Raw genomic sequence first — 22,415 nt, forward strand, 5'->3', positions numbered from 1 at the left:
TTTCATGACCAGGCCATTTTTGCGTTACGGTGCTGCATTAATTTTACTGACAATTGTGCAGTCAAACAACGCTGCACCCAAATTAAATTTTCATCCTTTTTTTCCCCCACAAATTGGAGCTTTCTTTTGGTGGTATTTGATCGCCTGTGTGTTTTTTATTTTTTGCACTACGATTTTGGAAAAAAATATATATATATTTCTGACTTTTTGCTATTAAACATGTCCAGTAAAAAAATTTAAAAAAATAAAATTTTGTCATAAATTTAGGCCAAAATGTATTCTGCTCCATGTCTTTGCTAAAAAAAAAAATCCCAATAAGTGTAAATTAATGAAAGCTATAGTGTTTACAAATGGTGATATAGCTAATGGGATTTTATTTTATTTATTTTTTCCTACTAGTAATGGCGCCGATCAGCGATTTTTAGCAGGACTGCGGCGGACATCCTGACATCTCCAGCGACACCAATACAGTTATCAGGGCTAAAAAAAAAAGCACTGACACTGTAATAATGGCACTGGGCAGGAAGGGGTTAATGTGAAGGGCGATCAAAGGGTTAACTGTGTGCTGTGTATGTTTTACTAGGGGGCAGGGGGTGTGTTCTTCAGTGTAAGCACACTGATCGGGATGGCTGTACTTTGCACAGCCGTCCTGAGCAATGTGCCCGAGCTGACAGGGAGGAAGATTGTCGGTAAAAAAAAAAAAAAAATCTTCCTCGCCGTCGGAGATACTCGGTCATCACCGGGCGCCGGTAGGTAATTACCTTCTACCGGGAAATGCAAAAATAACGTACATATACGTGATTTTGTGCACAGGTGCCGCCAGGGGTGTATTTACCACAAAGCAAACAAGGCATTTGCCTAGGGCGGCATTATTCAAGGGGCAGCGTCATCTTTCAAGGGGGCACCCAAAAGAAGGAAAGGAAGAAGGGACACACTCAGCATGGGGACCAGGTGGGATCTGAGAGAGGCTGCGGGCTGCATAATGGTGTATGCAGAGCCTGACTCTTGTTCACAGGGATGTCCGAAGCTGTGAAGATGAGTGTCTTCTCTTTCGCATGGGTGGGGGTTGCAAGTGTATGGGGGGGGCGGTGGTAGTGGAAGGCTCTCTTGGGTGGGATGGGGGGCTGAGGTGTTGTTGGTCAATGACAGGCTCTCTTCGTGGGGTAGGGAGGTGTTGGTCAGTGTCAGGGTCTCTCCGTGGGGCAGGAGCCAAATTTTGTGTTGCCTAGGGCAGCACGAAACCTAAATACACCACTGGGTGCCACCCTGTAGCAGTATATCTGCGCTATAGGGTGCTACTTAAGCAGTTAAAGTGTGCCCAGCCAAAACATTTTTTTATTATTTTAGCTCTGAATTAAAGATAAAGTGTTACAACTGTCAGGTTTTACTGCCATTTGGGGCTCACTTCCTGTTCGGATAATGATTTCACCAGACAGCAGGTTTTACTGTTGCTTGTGCCCCCTTTGCAAATTTTTTTGCACTGGTGTCTGTAACTGAAACAAATCATGAGAGGAACACTTCCTAATGGAATCCTGGACAGCAGTAAAACCCAACAGAGGTTCTAACCCATCCCCATTATAGAATGTGCACACAACCCAATTTACTAATGCTTTTCCACCCCACCCTCTTTTTTCCCCCTGAGGATGTTACCTGTGAATTTCCATCAGTGTTCATTTACTAAAATGTTTTATTAATAAAGTCAATATGATTAATATACTAAAGGAATCTAGCAAAGTCAATGTTCACTTTGCAAAATGAATGCTAGTAAATACCCAATCATATCAATTAAGAAGATTCAAGCCACCTTCCTTTAAAACCTAAACTCAAAGCTTTAAAAGGATATAGAGCAATTAGGAATGCAGTGTTTGTGTGCTAGATGCACACACACACACACACACAGGTAAAAAAATAAAATTGGTATCTTTTAGATAGAAACAAAAGGTTTCATGGAGCTCCAGTTCTGGGTCAGGCTTAATGAAAGACAGACACTGTGGAGGTTATTTACTAAAACTTGAAAGGGCAAAATCTGGTGCAACTCTGCATAGAAGCCAATCAGCTTGCGGTTTTTTTGTTTAGTCAAAGGTTGCCGTCAGGCATTTTGCTAATGCAGAATACCCATCGACCGTGCCCGTTCTCGCATCCATGCCCACCATTAAATTGGCTCCAAGCAGGCCATTTAAACAGCACAGCAACTCTGGGACTTTGCCTTATGGTCTACAACGTTCTGCTATCTGCTACCTGTTCCTGTGTATGATCTCCTGTTGCTGTCTTGGATCTGTGACCACGTTGAACACCTGAACAGACCTTGGCTTGTCTTTGACTACGTCTCTGCCTGCCCCTTTTGCCTAATTGCTTTAAATGTTGCCTGAAGCAGACTATTCTTCGGCTTGCTGCCTTGGTCCCGACATTCCTGCTTGCTGACCTGGTTTGCATGACCCTGCTTTGTGACCTGCTGGTGACAGCAGACTATACTTCTGCAGCCAGCCAAGTGCCTGCTGTCTGTGAACCACCAGCCTGCCAAGTGCCTGTTGTCTGCCAGCTATCTGTGACCCGCCAGTCTGCCGAGTGCCTGCTGCCTACCTGTTGTCTGCCAGCCTGTCTTCCCTGCTGTTCTGCGTTATGGCCCAGCCTGTATCCAAGGCATACAAAATACTCATCCGCAGTAGTCATCATAAGAACTGCCTGGCACTCACCTGGCCACTCCAGGTTCTCATACCTCCTACTGCCTTACCAGGGGTACTGAATGGGAGGTGTAAGAGAACACCTTATTCTCCACGTTAGGCTCCATCACCAGGTACGTGACACATGCACAGCTGAACAAGATTTTCCACTCTCCAGGTTTAGTAAACCAACTCCATCAGGTAACAAGCCAGGAACAATAGCGGGTCCTTATGTCAGAGACTTCCCTTGCCCTGAGGAACCCACTGATATCAGTCCCCCAGGGCACTTCCACTGCCGCCCAAGGAAACAAAAAAAAACGCACTGGGATCTGTTGATTCCAACGAACAGATATATTACTTTTCAGGATACAACATACTACCTCCACCATTCATATTTTACAGACATGGATCTAAAGTCCAGGTTATTAAAATTCAGAATTCAACTAAAGCATTTAAAAACATTATCATGTACTAATATTATTTAGCATATCTGAGGGACAAAAGCTACAGTTCTCTTTAGGACAAGTTTACACTAGCTTCAAGAGCAGACGTTTCAAGGGAGTTTTTGAATCTCCACAAACAGCAGTCAAAATTGTGGACATGTGGGGTGTGCCAAGATTTACAGCTCCTATTGATGTCAGAGTAAACTCACTGCAAACGCACCACAAATTCACCTATGGTGTGTTTGAGATGTATAATGAAAGTGTTACTAGCAAAGACAAGAGAAAAATCCATACAACAGAAAACCAACACAAAGTGGGTGTCTGGAAAGCATTTTTAATGCAATGCAAACGCAGTGAAAACACACCATTAACGCGTCTTAACACATTAGGTGCATTCATGGGCACTCAAATTACTTTTCATATCAAATTGAGCCCTTATATTAACCACTTGCCTACTGGGCACTTTTACCCCCTTTATCAGTTTTCAGCGCTGTTGCACTTTGAATGACAATTGCGCAGTCATGCAACACTGTACCCATATGAAATTTTTATATTTTTTTTAACACAAATAGAGCTTTCTTTTGGTGGTATTTAATCGCCACTGGGGTTTTTATGTTTTGCACTATAAATAAAATAGAGCAAAATATTTGAAAAAAAAAAAGTTTGTTTCTATTATAAAATTTTGCAAACAAGTAATATTTCTCCTTCACTGATGTGTATTGATAAGGCTGCACTGATAAGTAGCACTGATGGACACTGATGTGGTGGCACAGATAGGCAGGACTGGTGGGCATTGATGATGCTGCATGGATATGCAGCAATGATGGGCACTGATAGGAGGCACTGACTGGCGGCACTGAAAGGCACTGATCAGTGCCCTGATGATCAATGCTCTGTGATAGCTGACGATAACCAGCAACTGTATTTACTCGGTGATCTGCTGTGTCATTGGACACAGCTGATCACGTGGTAAAAGACCGCTGTGACTGGCCTTTTACCTCATCATGTGATCAGCTGTGTCCACAGGATACCGCGATCATGGAGATCGCTGGAAGCGCGCCACTGGGGGGCGCACAGGAGGGTGCGCTTTGGGAGGACATCATATGACACCCTCCCAGAACTGGACAACCCTGCAATAGCTATCATTCATGTAAAAAAGACAAAACCTCAGCGCCCAGGACTCTCCTATTATACACACAATTCCCCGTGAGATGCTGCTGTACACAGGTGCAAAAACCAAAAAAACTTATATCAATAAAAACCAGCGCAAACCCACATAATCAATTGCATTACTCAACTTATTAAACAAACTTAAAGACTGTGACAAAAAAAAAACACTTTTGTGTTAGTAAAAATTAAATTATATATAAATATAAAAGGTTAAAATTCATAAGTCCAGTGACAAAAAAATCCCAAAAACTTAAGTAAACAGTCCCGTGACAAAATAAATCAAATAATAATTAAATTATAATTTTCATTGGATTCTTCCGTGCCTTGATAACGCCCTGTGGGTGGGGCGAAACGCGTTGACGCACTTCCGGTTGCCTGTTCCGGCGTCTGACGTCATTTCCGGTGAGTGGAACGCACGCCGAGCGGTGCGTTCCAAGGGGCCATCTTAGCATAGTGGATGAGTCTGCATCTGAGGTCTGCCATCCTGCTGTTTACCAGGCTGTGGGGTCTTTATGCAAAGTCGCTGTACTTGGAAAGTGGATCATTTTGAAAGAAAATCATTGTTGTTTCTAATAAAATGCGGGTTATACCCCGCTAAAATGTGAGTGGTCTGGAGAGATTATTTTGAGGAGAAACCACTACGGTATCACGCTATGGTCTTTTCTTATTCCTGATTTTCCTTGGGGGATTCGGTGAGAGGAGTAAGCAGAAGAGGCACCCAGACATAAGAGGAAGCAGCATTTGGAGGTCTCATAAAAAGTAAAGGGGGTCCAGGAGCCCTTAATATTCCTGAAAGGCGTGTGACTCACTAATATCTGGTGAGTGCGGTTAATGTTGGTTTTTGCACTGGTGGATGGTGAAGGGATCAAAGGCACGGAAGAATCCAATGAAAATTATAATTTAATTATTATTTGATTTATTTTGTCACGGGACTGTTTACTTAAGTTTTTGGGATTTTTTTGTCACTGGACTTATGAATTTTAATTTTTTATATTTATATATAATTTAATTTTTACTAACACAAAAGTGTTTTTTTTTTGTCACAGTCTTTAAGTTTGTTTAATAAGTTGAGTAATGCAATTGATTATGTGGGTTTGCGCTGGTTTTTATTGATAATAGCTATCATTCGGCTATAGCGCAGCAAGGATGTGGTTAATAAGCAAATGGTCTGTTAAAATTCAAGTACCAAACCCTGCAAGAGATGCTTTCTACAAAAGTAAAGTCCTAGAAACATACAAAAGTCAAAAATACATTTTTCCAGTTAAAGTGTTACTAAACCCACAACAGAAAAATCAGTCTGTATATGCAATAAAGCACACTTGTTATACTGTGAAACCTAAGGGGTTAACCCTCCGCATTGTGTAAAAAGGCTGTTTGATCCTGTGTTCTCAGATCCTCCCCTTCTACTATCCCCAATCCATCTGCTGATAGAACAGAGCCTTGGGGGCAAGCTGCACATGCTCAGTTTGGTGTTAATTGCTAGAGGTTTTTTTTTTCCTTGGGAGAGTGCATGTGATCAGCACAGGGCAAATCAGCACTGTCCGGACAAAGGCTCAGGGGTTATTCAGCCTCATAGGACGATCAGGGGAGAATGAAAACTCCTCCTATAAGGTTTAACGAGTGCTCTGCTGGACACTGATAGAAGTCACAAGACTGCTCTAACTGCTGATGAGAAAAGGGATTTAGCAGTTATTATTTACTAAAATAATTGCATTTCCATGCTCTGTGTACTATGAGAGACCAGATATAGTGAATGCAAATCCCAGGAGATCTGGATAGATTAAAATAGAGCAGGCAATTATAACATGTTTGTTATTTTAATAGGGGGGGAAAAATGAAGCCTTACAATCACTTGAACTATACCAAATATCCAATTATAAAACGTTTGGTAACTATTAGGCTTTATTCACATGGGCATATGCGGGATCCTACTGGCAGTGCTAGCAGAAGATCCTGCGCAAAATAAGCGCTTAACACTCGCATTTAGGCACACAGTATTTAGACGCATACAATTCTGCTAATGGTCTTAATCTGCATACATAAAATCTGCAGATATGTAGGGTCACAGATATGTCCTACTTTTTTGGGGGGGCTAGACGCAGCGCACATTTTCATTTGTGGATGCAGCTGTGTGTATGACTCCACTGATTCCTATAGTGCTGAAATTAAATGCACATTACTAAAAACGTTATGCTGTATACATAATGAGCCCTAAAAAAAAAAAAAAAAAAAAACACTGCAATGTTCTTCAAACAAGATTAGTAAATTATAGGAACTGAATTACACAGATATAATTGGTCTACTTAGAAATTTCCAGGGACATATCTTCAGTGATTATCCCTGCAAATTAGAACAAATGGCATTAAACATAGCAACACCTATAAACATAGCAAAAAAAAAAAAGAAAAATGTATGCTACGTCAAATTTTATGAAGGAGCCTGTGAGCTTAAAAAAAAAAGAAAACTTTTCAGTGTGTAGTAGTCAATGAGTTAAACAGATATAATTGGACACTGTAGCATTTTTACAACGGTTACCTTACACTGCCGATTAGTCCTGAACATTTTGGGACTGAAGACAAAGGAGACTATGAGTTAAATAATTTTTGTTAGACAGGTTTGATTATTTAGGCAGAAGTACCTATTTAAAAAAAATTAAGCTGTACTGCACAATTTAAAATCATAGACTAGTACAGGGGTCTGCAACCTTTAAGACATAAAGAGCCACTTGGACCCGTTTCCGAGAGGGAAAAAAAGACTGGGAGCCGCAAAACCATTGCAACATTTAAAACAAATCCGACACTGCATATATTGCAAAAAGCGCTCTGGTCATGAAGGGGGTTTAAGGGCCCAGTAAGCAAAGGGTTAATCAGGGCCACAGTGTATCGTCATAATCACGATCATAGCCTTAGGTCAGTGGTGGGCAACCTTTTTTTTCAACTGAGCCAAATCTCGCCAAAACCACGATTGAAATTTATTTTGAGAGCCACATTTTTAAAACTGAAAATACATCCCCCATATAGTAATTCATCCCCCATAGTAATTCATCCCCCACATAGTAATTCATCCCCCACATAGTAATTCATCCCCCACATAGTAATTCATCCCCCACATAGTAATTCATCCCCCCTATAGTAATTCATCCCCCATATAGTAATTCATCCCCCATATAGTAATTCATCCCCCATATAGTAATTCATCCCCCATATAGTAATTCATCCCCCATATAGTAATTCATTCCCCATATTGTGTCAATTCACTTACCTTTGCTCCGCACGTTCCTCTCGCCGTGTTCCCGCACCGTTCCGGTCTTCAGGGCGGACTGTGAGAGGAGAGGAGTTTGTCACGCTGCCCCGCCTACATCCTGACAGCCAATGTTTGCCACGCTCCGCGGGCCGGATTAAAAGGTCCGCCGGGCCGTAGTTTGCCCATTGCTGGGCTAGCTGCAGAGTCCTGACTTTTGGGGCGGCCGCCCGAGAGGAGGGAGGGGAGCGGGCACACAGAAGAGCCGCACTGAAGTGTGTAAATAACCGTGGCTTGCCGAACACTGAGCTACAGCAACCCTATTGCCTGTCACCTGGTGGGCAGTGTGCTCCGGAGCCACAGCAAAGGTGAAAAAGAGCCGCATGCAGCTCTGGAGCCGCGGGTTGCCGACACCCGGACTAGTACTATGCTTTTAAGATACAATAACTTTTCCCCAGGTGAAAGTGACCAAATGTACACACCGGTACGCTACCCAGGAGCCCCCAACACCCTGTACAATAAACCTCGCCAAAGAACATGCACAAGGCCACAGCAGGAAAGGGGAAACCCCACAGAAGGTCCAGAACCAGCAACAGCAAACATGGTCCATTCCTCAACAGGCCCTGAAGGGCTTACTGCCTAGCTCCAGTTCCAGACCACTTTAGCTGCATAAGATGTAGGGGCCAAAAACAGATACAAAAAAATAAGGGAAGGGAAGAATGCAGCTCAGAAAAAATGCTCACCACATCCTCCCCAAATATCCTTGCCCATTCTCTGACACAGGACCAACTCGCAGAATTTGAGAGTGGAGCGAAAGGTATTCCAGGGCACCTGTCTAGGATATTACAAAAAATAAACACAAACAGGGGACTCTGTCTTAGTTCCTGCAGGATGCAGGAAACACAAGAACTGCGGGGCAGCCATGGTGGGTGGCTTTTTAAACCTCTCTCATGTGATCGTCCTGGAGGGTGACTTGGGAAAAATGAAGCTTTACTACACAAATTTAAATCATAGGCCTGTACTATGCTTTTGAGATAAAATACCTTACATTAATCAGAATTAAAAGTGCCTCAAGGCAAAAATAGACAAGCAGGTAAAACAAAGCATTTCCATGGTGTTCAGTGACAAAATGACAATTGGATGTAGCTGTAAACAGAGCTGGATGTACTAAACAAAACAGAGCTCAACCTTTAATATTCACTGTAGATGCTCATTTGCTGAACAGAATCTTACTGCAGAAGCTGACTCAAAGAACATAAAATGTCTACAAAACCACAGTTATGTTTTGATAATGTTACAATGTCAAAAAAGATTTCATAAACTTGCAACTCCAAACCCGAGCAAGGCAGCACGAATTACATTTTTCAACTTTTTTTGCAGAAAGTTTAGAGATCAGGTGATACCCTTTTATTAGGAACTTTCCACCCTGGCAGATCAACTCAGGTTGATTGAATCTGGTCGAAAGGATTGGTAGGTATGTTATGGCTGTTTAAATTGCTTTGATCACACATCAATCGGATAACGACATTGAAGCATGTATGACCACTACAAGACTGATATTTAAAACCACAGTAGATATTTGGGGGTATCTGTTTAAGCTGTACTAAATAGCAACAATCAGTGTAGAATAAAACAAACTATCGAATCTGATAATTCGCCAGGACCTGATGGCTATTTAAATCGCTTTGATCACACAACAATCGGATAATAAAATTGAAGCATTTACAAGACTGGCATTTATTAGCACGGTAGATATTTGGGTATATCTGTTTAAGAAGCAGTAGCTAGGCCATGAAGAACAATCAGTGTAAATAACCATTTTCTGACATACAACTATCCCTACTTAGTGTCCACCAGATGACAGAGCAGAAGCTATACTATGTAGAAACAATCAGTGTAAACAAAACAAAATGATTGACTTTGAGATGACTGGCAAGGACCCAATGGCAATTAAAATTACTTTGATCACACATCAATCAGATATTAAAAATGACGCATGTATGGCCACTACAAGACTGATATTTGGGGATATCCATTGAAGAATCAGTAGCTATGCTATGTAGAAACAACCAGTGCGAATAAAACAAATGATCAAATCTGAGATGATTGGCTGGGATCTTACGGCTATTGAAATTGCTTTGATCACACGTCAATCAGATAATAAAATTGAAGCATGTATGACCACTACAAGCTTGATATTGATAAGCACAGTTAATATTTGGGAATATCTGTTTAAGCTATGCTATGTAGAAGTGATCAGTGTAAATAAAAAATTGATTGAATCTGATGATTCCGATGATTGGCTGGGACTGTTTGGCTATTTAAATCGCTTTGATCATGCAACAATCAGATAATAAAATTGAAGCATGTACAGGACTGGCATTTATAAACACAGTAGACATGTGGGAATATTGGTTTAAGAATTAGTAGCCATGCTATGTAGAAACAATAAGTAGCCATTATGTAGAAACAATAAGTGTTAAAAAAAGATCGAATCTGAGATGATTGGCTATGACAACTTATGGCAATTAAAACTGCTTTAATCACACATCAATCAGATAATAAAACTGAAGCATGTATGGCCACTACAAGACTGATATTTGTGAATATCTGTTTAAGAACCAGTAACTATGCTATGTAGAAACAATCAGTGTAAATAAAAGAAATGTCTTCTGACACACAACTGTCAATACTTGCTGTCCAGCAGATGACAGAGCAGCATCTATACTATGTAGAAACAATCAGTGTAAACAAAACAAATGATTAAATCTGAGATGATTGGCTGGGACCTTGCGGCAATTTAAATCACACATCAATCAGATAATAAAATTGATGCATGTATGCCAACTACAAGACTGATATTTGGGAATATCGGTTTAAGAATCAGTAGCTATGCTATGTAGAAACAATCCGTGTAAATAAAACAAGTGATCAAATCTGAAATGATTGACTGGGACCTTACGGCTACTGAAATTGCTTTGATCACACATCAATCAGATAATAAATTTGAAGCACGTATGACCACTAAAAGATTGATATTCATAAGCACAGTTGATATTTTGAATATCTGTTGAAGAATCAGTAGCTATGCTATGTAGAAACAGTCAGCGTAAATAAAACAAATGATCAAATCTGATGATTGGCTGGGACCGTATGGCTGTTTATATCACTTTGATTACACAACAATCGGATAATAAAATTGAAGCATGTACAGGACCGGCATTTATAAACACAGTAGACGTGTGGGAATATCAGCTTAAGAATCAGTAGCCATGCTATGTAGGAAAAAAATCAGTGTAAATAATACAAATGATCAAATCTGAGATGATTAGCTGGGACCTTACGGCTATTGAAATTGCTTTGATCACACATCAGATATTAAAATTGAAGCATGTATGACCACTACAAGACCGATATTTATGAGCACAGTAGATATTTGGGAATATCTGTTTAAGCTATTCTATGCAGAAGCGATCAGTGTAAATAAAATAAAATGGATCAAATCTGATGATTGGCTGGGACTGTATGGCTATTTAAATCTCTTTGATTATACAACAATCGGATAATAAAGTTGAAGCATGTACAGGAACGGCATTTATAAACACAGTAAACATGTGGGAATATCGGTTTAAGAACCAGTAGCTATGCTATGTAGAAACAATCAGTGTAAATAAAACAAATGATCAAATCTGAGATGATTGGCTGAGACCTGATGGCTATTTAAATCGTTTCAATTACACATCAATCAGATAATAAAATGGAAAATCGTACGGCCACTACAACACTGATATTTATGAGCACAGATGATATTTGGGAATATCTGTTTAAACTATTCTATGTAAAAGTGATCAGTGTAAATAAAACAAATGATCAAATCAGAGATGATTGGCTGGGACCTGATGGCTATTCAAATCGTTTTGATTACACATCAGATAATAAAATGGAATATCATATGGCCACTACAAGACTGATATATATGAGCACAGATGATATTTGGAAATATCTGTTTAAAATCTATTCTATGTAAAAGTGATCAGTATAAATAAAACAAATGATCAAATCGGAGATGATTGGCTGGGATCTGATGGCTATTTAAATCACTTTGATTACACATCAATCAGATAATAAAAGTGAAGAATGTACAAATCTGCTACTTCTAAGCACAGTAGATATTTGGGAATCTTGGTTTAAGATATTCTATGTAGACGCAATCAGTGTAAATAAAAAAAATTGATTGAATCTGATGATTGGCTGGGACTGTATGGCTATATAAATCGCTTTGATTATACAACAATCAGATAATAAAATTGAAGCATGTACAGGACCGACATTTATAAACACAGTAAACATGTGGGAATATCGGTTTAAGAACCAGTAGCCATGCTATGTAGAAACAACCAGAGTAAATAAAACAAATGATCAAATCTGAGATGATTGGCTGAGACCTGATGGCTATTTAAATTGTTTCAATTACACAGCAATCAGATAATAAAATGGAATATCATATGGCCACTACAAGACTGATATATATGAGCACAGATGATATTTGGAAATATCTGTTTAAAATCTATTCTATGTAAAAGTGATCAGTATAAATAAAACAAATGATCAAATCGGAGATGATTGGCTGGGATCTGATGGCTATTTAAATCACATTGATTACACATCAATCAGATAATAAAAGTGAAGCATGTACAAATCTGCTACTTCTAAGCACAGTAGATATTTGGGAATGTTTGTTTAAGAAGCAGTGTAAATATGGCCTTCTTCCATCAGAGTGGCCCCACTTACTGTCCAGCAGCTGAGGAGCGGTGTCTGTGGGTGCTGTGAGCCTAGGTGTGTGGCATGCTTGCAGTGCAGTGCCCGAGGCACAGAGACTCTGCTAGTGTGTGATCATCCCATTGCATGGAGCCAGCTCCCTCCTCCTCCCTCTATTTCTGCTTCCAGGGCTGCTGGTCCCTCCCCCTCCTCCAGCTCCTCTCAGCACAACATCCATGACGTCTCTTTTATTTCCAGCACCTCCAAACCTCCCCCCACCCGATTTCCTAATGTCAGTGTCCCCCCCCCAATCCCACAACACGACCCCCCATCAGTGTGGCCCCCCCATCCTGCCTGCCCCCACATGGCCCCTGCTAGTCCCAGGCTGGTGCACACACTACACCTCAGTGGCAAGTAGCAGAAAAATGCGGGAAATTCAATTCGATGTGACTGTGTGAAAATATAAAGGTAATAAAAAAACTTTTGCTGGGCAGACTCACCAAATTCTGGTAGGTCCGGGGGTGCTCCTTGCCCGTCCAGTCCACCCTCTTAGGCAGCAGCTGTAAAACAGAAGGGAGCCCCCCATGATGGGGGAGGGGGGGTCGGTAAGTGGCCGCACACCTCCTGGCCGGATCCCATCAAAGCCCACTAATGTTTCTAGGATGTGTTCTAATGACAGCTCTGCCCGCACCCAGCACATGGACGAGCCGGCCGGCCCCTGATCGGCCCCTATGGCCGGGGTGGTGAGTTGTCCCTGTCTGGGGGGGGCTGATCGGATGATGAGGGGTGCGGGGTCAGAGTGAGGGGGCTCGGCGGCCCCCCAAGACTGAAGGAATGGCTCCACGCCCCCTCCAATTCGCAGGCTGGGAGGGGGAGGAGCGGCACGCTGAGCCTTGGCATTCTTCTCTCCTTGTGTTGGGGGACAGATCGATGTCAGCCCTAGACTAGGGGTGCAGGGGGACCATTGGGGGAGGGGGGCCCTGCTGCATCTCCATCCCCCCACCTCCCCCCCATCCCTGTCCGCCCCAGCCCCTGCCTCACCTCCTTCTTCTCCACTTCTCTGATCAGGACCTGCAGAGACAAAACAAACGGGTCACCACCCTGTCCCCTACACCCCCTCCTCCCCTCACACCGCCCCCCCAAGGTGCACATATCGGGGGGCCCCTCACACAGCCTCCCTCTACGGCACCCACCCCCCTTCCTGTCTACCTGAGCTGCCTCCTGGCACGGTCCATCTTCCAGAAATCTGGCAACGAGGAAATAGAGCTCTGCAAGACACAGAAAGAGAGGGTGAGGGCACCGTCCGCACTCCGCACGGCCACAGCCATCCATACACACTGTTTATTGGGGGAGGGGGAGGCTGCCCCTACCGGATCTCAGCTCGCTGCTGGAGGAGGACATGTTGGGGTGGCTGGGGGATCCCCCCTCCCCCCTCTTCTATTAGCCTGCACTGCCGCCGCCGCCTGAGCGGATCCCCGGGCCCTGCCCCTGGAGCTGTCAGGGTCTGAAGCAGGAAGGAGAAAGAGAAGCCTCCGCTCTCCACCATGCAAAGCCAGGCGGAGGGAGGAGGAGGAAACAACAAGCCCGAGGAGAGAGAGAGAGAACGGCCCCTCACTCGCTGTGGTATCCCTCCGCCCAGCGCTGAAGAAGGAGATAACAAAAAAGTCCCTGCCTGGGTTGCTCTGCTGTTCCGCCAGCGCCGCACTACTTGGGCATGACTGGAAAGAACCGGGGTTTTTTTTTATTTTTCCGACAAAAAAATCGTCCTCTGTGTTTTTATCGTCTTTCATGAGGGGAAATGTGCTAATTCTACTCCTACAACTCCAAAGTGACATTTCTGAGTGACTTTTTACCGCACACGCCAATGTTGCCAACCGTTGGTGTTTGTACCAGAAGTCAGTAAAATACGGGCACTTATACCAGTGACGGGAAAAGGTTGCCAGTGAAAAATATGGCTGTGACGCCCAGCGTGCGCAGTTCCGGTCTGGAGCCATCTGAGTGTGTTTGGGCGGCGTCAGAGAGGGGAGGGTCTGGCAGAGGTGGTGCCAGAGCGTGCCGCGTAATGTCATAGGGCAAGGGAGCCGCCAGAGCCCAGTGTTGCCAACCTCCCGCAGCATTTGTTGCTGACAAATCATGGAAAATTTACTGACACAGTACTTTTTTTTTTTAATGGAACATTTCACAAATTTCCGTGTCGTCGTTGCGCAAGGGCCATGCTAATCTTCTCTGTATCGTTCCAATTTTAATATATGTCCCGAGGACAAAGGAGCAAATGTTTTACTGACAACCTGAAATTTGGCATTAAAACTAAGGTAATCCATATTTAACCACTTTCCCGTCACCCTGTAGAAGAAGTACTACTACAGTGCGGCAAGGGCTGTCCAAAATCATGTATATATATATATATATATATAATTTTTCGAGGTGAAACTCGAAAAATTAGAATATCGTGCAAAAGTTCATTTATTTCAGTAATGCAACTTAAAAGGTGAAACTAATATATGAGATAGACTCATTATATGCAAAGCAAGATAGTTCAAGCCGTGATTTGTCATAATTGTGATGATTATGGCTTACAGCTCATGAAAACCCCAAATCCACAGTCTCAGAAAATGAGTATATTCCATGAAATCAATAAAACAAGGATTGTACATAGAACAACATCGGACCTCTGAAAAGTATAAGCATGCATATGTACTCAGTACTTGGTTTGGGCCCCTTTTGCAGCAATTACTGCCTCAATGCGGCGTGGCATGGAAGCTATCAGCCTGTGGCACTGCCGAGGTGTTATGGAAGACCAGGATGCTTCAATAGCGGCCTTCAGCTCTTCTGCATTGTTTGGTCTCATGTCTCTCATCTTTCTCTTGGCAATGCCCCATAGATTCTCTATGGGGTTCAGGTCAGGCGAGTTTGCTGGCCAATCAAGCACAGTAATCCCATGGTCACTGAACCAGATTTTGGTGCTTTTGGCAGTGTGGGCAGGTGCCAAGTCCTGCTGGAAAATGAAGTCAGCATCCCCATAAAGCTCATCTGTGGAAGGAAGCATGAAGTGCTCCAAAATCTCCTGATAGACGGCTGCGTTGACCCTGGACATAATGAAGCACAGTGGAGCAACACCAGCAGATGAAATGGCTCCCCAAATCAACACAGACTGTGGAAACTTCACACTGGACTTCAAGCATCTTGCAGTGTGTGCCTCTCCATTCTTCCTCCATACTCTGGGTCCTTGGTTTCCAAATGAGATACAAAAGTTGCTCTCATCAGAAAAGAGGACTTTGGACCACTGAGCAACAGACCAGGTCTGTTTTTCTTTAGCCCAGGTAAGCCGCTTCTGACGTTGTTTGTTGTTCAGGAGCGGCTTGACAGGAATACGACATTTGAAGCCCATGTCCAGGATCCGTCTGTGTGTGGTGGCTCTTGATGCACTGACTCCAGCCTCAGTCCACTTCTTGTGAAAGTCCCCAACACTTTTGAATGGTCTTTTCCTGACAATCCTCTCCAGGCTGCGGTCATCCCTGCTGCTTGTACACCTTTTTCTTCCACACTTCTCCCTTCCACGTAACTTTCTATTAATGTGCTTTGATACAGCACTTTGGGAACATCCAACTTCTTTTGCAATTACCTTTTGAGGCTTTCACTCCTTATGGAGGGTGTCAATGATGGTTTTCTGCACAACTGTCAGGTCAGCAGTCTTTCCCATGATTGTGATTCCTACTGAACCAGACAGAGACCATTTAAAGGCTCAGGAACCCTTTGCAGGTGTTATGGCTTAATTAGCTGATTAGAGTGGAACACTTTGAGCCTAGAATATTGCACCTTTTCACAATACTCAAATTTTTTGAGATTGTGGATTTGGGGTTTTCATGAGCTGTAAGCCATAATCATCACAATTATGACAAATCACAGCTTGAACTATCTTGCTTTGCATGTAATGAGTCTATCTCATATATTAGTTTCACTTTTAAGTTGTATTACTGAAATAAATGAACTTTTGCACGATATTCTATTTTTTCGAGTTTCACTTGTACATGATTTGCATTTCCAGGTAGGGTGCGCACGCACGCACCGCCCTACCCGTATCATTATTGGTGGCTAGAGATGTCAATCACTGGGTCCTGGCCAGCGATTCCCCACCTGCACCCGGCGATCTTCAAGTAAAGCTGATAGGGGAGAGACCTGTGTGTAAACAACACAGATCTCTCTCCTGACAGCATGGACATGCTGTTTTGTATCTGCACAGCAGAGAAATACAAAGCAGCATGTCTCTGTAGTAAAACAGCACATAGCTAACCCTTTGATCGCCCCAGATGTTAACCCCTTCCAGCCCAGTGTCATTAGTACATTGCCAGTGCTTTTTATTAGCACTGATCACTGTATACTGTCACTGGGATGTCAGTGACAGTCAGTCGTCCCCCCCAGTGTCAGAATGCCCACCACAGTCCAGCTATAAGTCACTGATCGCTGTCATTACTATTACTAATAAAATTCAGGTATGTATACCGCCATTTGTAGATGCTATAACTTTCACGTAAACCAATTAATTTACACGTATTTGGATTTTTTATTTAGCAAAGGCATGTAGCAGAATACATTTTGGCCTAAATATATTAAATAATGTGATTTTTTTTTTATTGGATATGTTTTATAGCAAAAGTATTTTGTTTTTTTTTCAAAATTGTCGGTCTTTTTTGTTTATAGCGCAAATAATTAAAAGGGCAGAGGTGATCAAATACCACCAAAAGAAAGCTCTATTTGTGGGGAAAAAAAGAACATTAATTTAATTCATGTACAGTGTTGCATGACAGCACAATTGTCAGTTAAATTAACAAATCGCCGTATCGTAAAAAAATGACCTGGTCAGGCAGGGGGGTAAATCCTCGTGGTGCCGGCTGCATGCAAATGTGCAGCCTCCCGGCATCTGGGCCTTGACGCAGAGCGGCCGCACATTTCCGTGCAATTAAGAAAAACTAATGTGCTGAGAGCGCGTGCCCTGTGTGCTCCCAGCACACATGTCCAGTACTCACGGAAAGGTCCCGATCTCCTCTTTCGATCCGGACCTTTCCCAATCATGTGACCACCGTGACAGCGAATCACGGCGGTCACATGACCCTAAAACCCCTCCCGCCTCCCGGCTTCTGCAACCCTTAAAGGGCCGGGAGGAGCCGGCGCCAAGGGGTTAAACAGTTTAAACACAATATGGACACACTGACAATACCCACAACAAGCAATTTGACTGGTTTATGCTTACAAAAATCAACACAGCGTGACAAATTATCAGACCCTGATATTAGCAGATTTTTACAAATTGTCTGTAAAATTACTGACAGCTGGCAACCCGGCTGGAGCCTCGTGTGTGGGTCTGCTGGACAGGAGCAAGACAGGTCAGGAGCAGGACTGTCAGTGCTATTTTGGAGTGGACTGAAGGGACCACCTGGTGTGGAGAGAGACTGTCACTGTGACTCAGGAGGGGACATGTCATGTCGGTGAAGTGTTGTCATCATGTGTGCTGCTGCACACTGCTGTCACCATCACTGTGAGAGTCAATTTAATGTGCGTGTTTCTGCCCGTTCTAATTTTCTGCCCTCCTGAGTCCTGTCCCTGAGCTACTTTACTATATTGAAAATAAAATAAATATGTTTTTGGTATAACTAAAGGCAAAACTTTTTTGTGGAGTGGAGATGAATTAGAACCCCTGTCAGTTTTTACTGCTGTCTGTGTCCCTGTTAAGGGGATTCACCCTCTCTATTTGTCCTGTTTACCATTATCATTAAAAGTGAAAGTAAAAGAAAATCCTGAATTTTGGGGTGTCACCAGGAAAGTACAGGGGTTATAAACCTCCCTTGCTCTATCTTAAATGAAGAAATACGTTTTGCCTATAGTTTTGCTTTAATATCCCCCGTAAATCACATTGATAATTGCATATTGTACTTGTTTGAAGCCTACATACTGAAATTTGCACTTAAAACTAATTTTTAAACTTTTGGAAATGCTAGTAAAAACGTGGCTGTGCCAGTAAAGTTTCAGTATCATGTCAGTGAATTTCAGTATGGTAGGTTGGCAACACTGCTACACACTATAAGAAAATCAGAAAAATTACATATGAGGAACAATAGGTTGATTATCTGTATTTTAGTATACTGCTTTTGACAGCCAATTCCAAGGAAAAAAAAAGAATGTGTAAGCTCAAACGTTTTTATCGTACATTGAACACAATGTTCAATTTTCATTCAATGTGTACAGTAATAATACAGAAATAATCAAATACAGAAAAACACTCATGATAAGAATGAAGAAAGTGGCCACAAACATAGAAATCTTGCAATTTGTCATTCAAGAGTTTTCATACAAATTAATTCCATTGTCAGTTACATCATGATATGCACCTTCATGGAAAATTGGAGGACCGTTTTGTCCAATTCTCTCATAGTGTGTACACCCCTTGAGGTTAAAGTGGAGGTTACAATAATCCTATTTACACCTTGGTATATGTTTACTTATGATTTTGTTGCAAAAATAGACATGTACAGTTTGTTTCATTACAAAGTGAAATTCAGACAAAATTTGTGTTTTTCTGAAATTTGGATGCATCTGAATCTCCAAATCACAATAGTAACGAACTCCAAGGAATCCAGAATAAGTTATAACAAAATCAACGAATTCATTCATATTCATTTGTTTTATTCGGGTGACATGATGCGATACTTTGGGCCTCTTGTTAATGAGGAGCTCCAGTTTCCACCCAAAAAATAAAAATTCAGAAGCTACAATTACTATAGTTGCTGGCTTTTAATATAAGGACACTTACCTGTCCAGGGATCCAGCAATGTCCTCACCTTAGCCGATTCTTCAATTGGCTTCGGGTGCAGGCACCGGTATCTTTACAGCCAATTTCCTACTGCACATGCGTGAGCCACGCTGCACTCTGTGAATGGCCCCGCCGTCTTCTGGGATCTGTGATATGTCCCAGAAGGCTGCGGAGGGAAGGGGCCAAACGTCATCGCCGAATTAAACCGAAATGAAACAAATTTTTCCGTCATGCACATCTCTAATATAAAATTAGAGATCACGTACAGCAAATTAAGAGTAAATGTACAAAATGTCATTTTACAGCATACCTAATGTGCACCAGAATCCAAAAATGTTATGGTGGAAAAAGATGTATGGTACAGGATACAAGTACATGATGTAAATGCTGTACTTAATGCGGAATGATACCCATCGATTTAAGAGTTTTAAAAAAAACAGGGCTCGTTCACACTTGGCTGTTTTGCCAACGCTTGCCAAATGCACCTATAGCGTTTGGCAAGCGTTGGTCCAGCGTTTGCGGAGCGTTATTTAACGCTCCGCAAACGCCGCATGCGCAGTTTAGCAGCGGTTGCTAGGCGTTTGCCGAGCGTTAATAACGCCCCACAAACGCCTATAATGCATTTGAGTGGTGTTACCGCTCCGCAAACGCCCCGCAACCGCGTCACAACCGCACCGCAAACGCCGGCCGGGCGTTTGCGGAGCGGCACCATAGACAAGAATAGGAGGCTTCAACGCCTCCTGACTCGTCCAGAGGCGTCCGTTTTGCCGCGACGCGCTGCGACGCGACGCAAACGCTCTCGTTAGAACAGCACCATGTGCTGTAATGTGCAGAATTGTCAGAGGCGTTTGGGAAGCGGTAAAAACGCTTCCCAAACGCCTCTCTGCCGCCTGCACACAGCGCTAGTGTGAACGTAGCCTTACATTCCTGAAATGCCAGGAATGCTAACTGTCAAATTCGCTTTTGCTTGCAACCAAACTGTCAAACCATCAAATGGCTTGTGTCATAACTGATCACGCGCAGCACAATGGCAGTTGCAGATCAAACAGATGCTAAGATAGCAGCTTCCTTGGCTGAAAAGGAGAGGAGGGTTTAGTTCCACTTTAAAGTGACTATAAACCTCATAAATGAAATATGAACAAAGCATACCCCTCTATAGTGCGTACGTGTCTCAATCTAAAGCACTCAGTGTTTTTTCTATCTGCTGATTTGCTCCTCTCCTGTCAGCATGAATGACTTCTGACAAGTTTTCCTGACACCAAGAGATAAAATGGTGACAGGGGAGGGACCTCCAGCAGATTGACAGCCTCAGCTCTGTTTCTGTGAGCTGTGTGGAGTGGGTATGTCCCTTCCCTCCAATCAGTTCTCAGAGCTCTCCTCACTGAGCTCTGCAGAGTGTAATTTCAGCTCTCTTCCCTTTTTTTTAACTCTCAGACAAGCTTTATAATTTCAGCACTTTGAACAGATGTAGAGAAAAAAAGACTGCAGATAGACAAGCGCAACTTATATAAGAAGATTTGTTTTATCTCTGTGCATCACCTGAGGCCTGTTGATTCACTAAGTATATGTGAGGGTTTGCAACCACTTTAAGTAAAATCAACAATGCAACTATAAATGTGCCTAAGATTAACCAATTTTCCTCAAAAAAATGTAGATTTTTTTTTAGCCAAAAGACTTTCCTGGCACCAACATGGCAGCATACATATGTACTGGTCCTGTGGGTGGAAGTAGGCAAGGCTACTACCACATGTATAATTGTGCAATATATCAATCAGCACAGTCAAATAAATAATACCTCTAACAATATGAGAGATTACCACCTGAACACTATAAGGAGATCTCACAGTACCCTTAATTATGTGAGCAAGAATTAGTGCACCACAACCAAATAAATAAGTACAAATGAGAATAAAAATAAAAAATAAACATTAATATATACACCAGTAAAATCTCAGAAAAAAAAGTCCCATACAGAAAATAGAAAAGTCCATTGCCATAAAGCAGTATAAACCAAGCAAATTGAATCTTCAATCCATAAACTGATAAGTGCTCGGTGATACCACCAAGAGAGTATGCAGCAGCTCACATCGCCACTATGACCTCTGAACAAACAGACATGTCATAGTGAGCCTTTATGGATTAATCCTCTGGTGACCACCAGCCGTTTCACAAAGGTAATTTCAAGCATGGGACAGATGTGTATACATGAAACAAAGAAATAGCCACTAGTCTTCTCTGTATGACAACCTTCACTGTTAAAAAAAAATTAGAATAAGGGCCAATTCACATTGACGCGCTAAAATTTATAGAAAATGGATGTACATTGCTATCCATTGACATGCACTTTTACATTCATTGACATACATTTTTGACTTCCATTGACATGCATTTTAGCGTGCGCTAAAGCGTACTGCATTTTCACAGGATACCCTGTGCATTGTGTTGACATCCACTTACATTCATTGCATTGCGCTAAAATGCATATATGTTGCATTTTAGCTCAATGTAGGTCAACACAGCATTATGGTGTGAATAGAACACATTGGAAATTATTGTTTTTCAGATGTCCTTTCATTGATCTGCTGCACTAAAACAAAGATCAACGCACTGGTATGAATTGGCCCTAAAACTTACAGTCTGGGGAACTATATCAGTGCTGGGATATGAGCTCCAGTTCTCAATCTTCAGTGACCAGAGAGTCGGTGACTATCAGACACTAGCTCTCTGCTTTGTCCCGCCAGTGCTCACTTGAGTGCCAAGCTCTGGAGGTGCAGTTCCAGTGGTGTGCTGGGAGGCTGAGCCAGTTGCAAGTCAATAATCTGTGTGAATCCCGACAATAAAGTGGGCTGATGTCAGCAGACAGTGGGCTTTATCCTTTTGTCAGCTGAATACGGGTCGCAGGAGTACAGAACAAATTGATCTCCTGTAACCTTTAGGAGGAGTAGGGCCAAAAGAGTTTTGGCCCTACTTCTCCTTTAAGGTGTATAAAAAAGGCAAGGAAAAATCAGTAAACATTCCAAAAGTCCTACTTGTGCAGTGTTCAGATAACGAAGGGTAAACAGTATGAACCTTAGTGGGTGTCAGATACCATTCACTATGCAGTTTCATATTACACCTAAGTTTTGTTGAGCATGTCTTACTCTCTTTTTTTTTTTAACTATTTTCTAAATCTTCACTTTTAGTAGGTAACATATAAGCTTCCGTCACAAGGGATTGTTCACACAGAATATATTGACTTTTATCTTCCAACAAAAGTGAAATACACGGACGTGAGAAACCTCTTTGTTTACAAAAAATACCTACTTATACCAATATGTTGTACTTCAGTGTTTCGGGAAA

The 22,415-nt window shown here is 42.3% G+C and overlaps 1 long non-coding RNA gene and 1 pseudogene across 1 annotated transcript; both read right to left on the reverse strand.

Annotated features, from left to right (window-relative positions):
- Positions 1–13,312: 13,312 nt before the first annotated feature.
- LOC149443731 (uncharacterized) lies at positions 13,313–13,893 on the reverse strand. Its single transcript, XR_016306627.1, has 3 exons — positions 13,642–13,893; positions 13,481–13,539; positions 13,313–13,342 (listed from the first exon to the last, which is right to left on the reverse strand). It is a non-coding gene; the product is annotated as an uncharacterized LOC149443731 (long non-coding RNA).
- A 541-nt stretch (positions 13,894–14,434) lies between these two features.
- LOC149443732 (U6 spliceosomal RNA) lies at positions 14,435–14,533 on the reverse strand (annotated as a pseudogene).
- Between the last annotated feature and the right edge of the window lie 7,882 nt (positions 14,534–22,415).

The sequence above is a fragment of the Staurois parvus genome, unplaced genomic scaffold (genome assembly GCF_062004578.1).
Source record: "Staurois parvus isolate SC_StPar_1 unplaced genomic scaffold, SC_StPar_1.0 ptg000834l, whole genome shotgun sequence".
NCBI classification, from domain to species: domain Eukaryota; kingdom Metazoa; phylum Chordata; class Amphibia; order Anura; family Ranidae; genus Staurois; species Staurois parvus.